Source organism: Giraffa tippelskirchi, chromosome 10 (assembly GCF_054371585.1).
Source record: "Giraffa tippelskirchi isolate mGirTip1 chromosome 10, T2T-mGirTip1v1.2.pri, whole genome shotgun sequence".
Lineage (NCBI taxonomy): Eukaryota > Metazoa > Chordata > Mammalia > Artiodactyla > Giraffidae > Giraffa > Giraffa tippelskirchi.
Window position 1 is genome coordinate 96,007,673 of NC_137284.1, and position 3,577 is coordinate 96,011,249.

Consider the following 3,577-nt stretch of genomic DNA (forward strand, 5'->3'; position numbering starts at 1 on the left):
ATGGTTCCTTGCTGCCTGAGATCTGAGCTGGCAATGTTGGAAAAGTTTCGACCACTTGCTGCCTCTACCAGCTGCACATTCAAATTACTGAAAGAAAATTTTTTAAAGTCTGATGCCTGGCTTACAATGAAGTCTGGATCTCAGTGTTTCTTCCTTCTCTTCCTTTCTTTTCTCTGTCCTTCCTCCCTTCCATTTATTTTGAGTTATAATTCACATACCATAGGTTCCCCAAAAGATACCAGCTCTTGTAATGGATAAAGCAGCAGGACTTAGGTCAGGCCGACATGGCCCATGTGGACTCTGGCACTGATCCATGTTAACTTGGAGTACATTTCTTAGCTTCTCTGGGCTCTGGTGTTCTCATCAGTGAAATGAGTCATACCTGATCTGTATTTTAGTGAAAACATCAGACGTGAAGCAAGCAAACTGCCCAGCAGACCTGATGCTCACTAAGTGGTAGGGACTTCCTGTAATTCAAAGGAAACTAAAGAAAGCAAACATACAGGAAGTAGCCTAGGAGCACATTACAGGGACCATGCATTTACCCGAATTCATTCTCATGACTCAGAGAAATACTGAATTTCTAGCTTTTCAGCTGAGTTTTACCAGCTTGGTGTAGTATCTCTAACTGTCTCTTTTTAGTCAATTTCTAATTGACCATTATATAAGACTTTGAATAAAGTGGGAAATCCTGTATCACTTAATCGTGACCCGCTTGATTGACAACGAGCTTTCAAAAAATGAAGTCTATGAGGGAAAGCATTCCAAAATAGTAGAGAGAATTCATAATGGGAAAGACTTTGAGAATTGTTGCCTTGGAGTTTCCCTTTTTTATTCTTGAGAAGTGTATGAAGTGCTCCAATTCTGTAAAGACTATGGAGACGTGAGGGTTTTCATCTGGAACTGTACTCATCCCTGCCTCACTTTTCCATTGCACACCTGCAGATGCAGGCTGCTCTTGAGATATTTATTTTATTCAACTGTCATCGACTTGATTCACAGAGGTCGTATTACTAGATGGAAAGTCAGTATATAAAAGCCTTTCCAGCATGAAAAAATTGGGGATAGGTTGTCCTAGGACCCTCTAATTGCACACACAGCCTAGGTGCAAGGAGAGGAAATAGATAAAAGGCCGTTCTCTTCACCTGCTCTTAGCCTAATAAGGAAGGAAATTTCCCGGTTTTATTTTTTTTGATAAGTGGATTTATTATCTTTCTAGTTTTTATTGGAATATAGTTGCTTTACAATGTTGTGTTAGTTTCTGTTGTACATCAAAGTGAGTAAGCCTTACATATACATATATCCCTTCTTTTTGAATTTCCTTCCTGTTTAGGTCACCACAGAACATTCAGTAGAGTCCCCAGAGCTATACAGTAAGTTCCCATTAGTCATCTATCTTATACATAGTATCAATAGTACGTGTCTGTCAATTGCAGTCTCCTAATTCATCCCACCTTCCTTTCCCCCTTGGTATCCATCTGTTTGTTCTCTACTTCTGTGTCTCTATTTCTGTTCTGCAAATATGAACCTCCAGTTGAAAGTAAAAGTAAACATCTATTCTTGCAGCAACTAATGTAGAAGTTAGGAGCAGAGTTCCAGTAACCAGGGTGCTTGGGTTCCAATCCTAGGTCTCTTTTCTTATTAACTGTTTTAACTCTGGTGTGTGTGTGTGTGTGTGTGTGTGTGTGTGTGTGTGTGTGTGTGTACGTGCTAAGTCACTTCAGTCATGTCTGACTCTTTGCAACTCCATAGACTGTAGCCCGTCAGGCTCCTCTGTCCAGGGGATTCTCCAGACTCCGTTCTATAGATGAGGAAACTCAGGCAGAGAGGAAATAAGGAGGGTCTAACTCTGGGAACCCTCCTTATCTCCTCTCTGCCTCAGTTTCCTCATCTATTAAACAGAGATCATTGAATATGTCTTGTGAGAGTTCAATAAGTTAACAGATGCGAAGACTAGAACCAGAAAGCCTTTGCTGTTACTACTTCATTGGGTTATTAATCACTGTATTTGTAAATTGCCATAGATATCTGAAATGACTCAATTTGAACACCTGATTCTAAATATAGGTAAACTTAGGCAACGTGATGTGGTCAAGGAGCTACAGCTGGTTAGAACAGACTAGGAAGTGAAGGTTCTAACTTGAGGTGTGAGGTGGACCTCTGGTCCAGTGTTCCTCCCCCCATACCACATGGTAGCTGTGCCATAGTGGAAGAGGACTGGACCAAACTGATGTATGCCTTCCTCCCACCTCAGAAATGCACCTGGGCATCTAAGAGGCTTCCACGGGGATTCTGAGGCCCCTGCGGTTTGCTGAGTCTAGGGCAGGAGCTGGGGTGTCAGGATGTTCAGAGCACTATCCACTGTCTTGCTCTGTCTGAGACTCTCAGTCTAGTTCATTATACTCCCGAAAGAGCAGTTACTAACTTAGACACACTCACAGAGTCAGGCAGAGTTTCCATAGTGTTGATAACAGAGGGAGCAGCTATGGTGATTCCAGAGAATATACATGAGGCGAAGGCAGACACACCCGCAAGTCCTTAAGAAAATTCTCACGGACTCTTTGGAGGAGGCCTTTAGCAAAGAAGCAATGCATATTCTGTTTTGGGGGGGTTGTTTTGTTTTTCTCAGTAACAAATGAGTCAAGGGAAAGCCACAGGATCCTAGGAAACAAAATATGGGCTCTGAGATCTTAGAGACCTGGCTCTAAGTGACTATTACTTACAAAAGAGTAACCACGAGCAGAATACCCAATTTCTCCAATCTGTAAACTATCAACTTTAACTGTACCTTCCTCTGAGGGCTCTTAGACAATTAATGGGATTCCTGGTGAATTGTTAAAACTGAGTCCCTCAAGACAAGTCCAACTTGTCTGCAGGGATATGAGATTACAGATGATTCTTGGTAGTTCTGTATAGGTGTAGAATCTACCAACTTTATAGTACAGCTACAGACAGTAGATTGCTGTCTAATGGCCCTAATATTGCTGAGGGCTTGCATGGTCCATGCATCACTAACATATCTACTCCTCACGTTCCAGGAGACAGAGCTGTAACTCTGTTACACAGACGTGGAAATGATGGCACTGAGAGCTCAAATCGCTACCTGAGGTCGCACAGATACTAATACAGACCCGGGGTTCAAATCCAGGCCCTCGGGGGTCAGAGACTTCATGCTGCACCCTCCACCCAGTGCCCCTCTGGTGTTGGTGCAGTTCTCAAGGGGTTAATGTGAGGAGCAGGAGGCAGTGCTTGTGAGGCACTACCAGGGATCTGATCACATGCAAGTGCAAGTCATGCTGGGTGTCAGTCACACTGTTGCCATAGGAACATCTCAAACCAATGAGTCTAAATCTGGTGACTCTGAAAGAGAAGGAACCTGGGCACCTTCTTTTGGCTGTGGGTCCCCTTGGAGCCAGGGCCCCCAAAGAGAGCACCATAACCACTGTCTCAGGGAAAGACCTAGAAATGTGGTGTTGGCCATAATTATAAGCAGAACTGAATTTGATATCACTGTTGTCATGCTGTTTCTCACCTTGATTAGATTTCATGACATTAAAGTACACAGACAAAAAGGGAC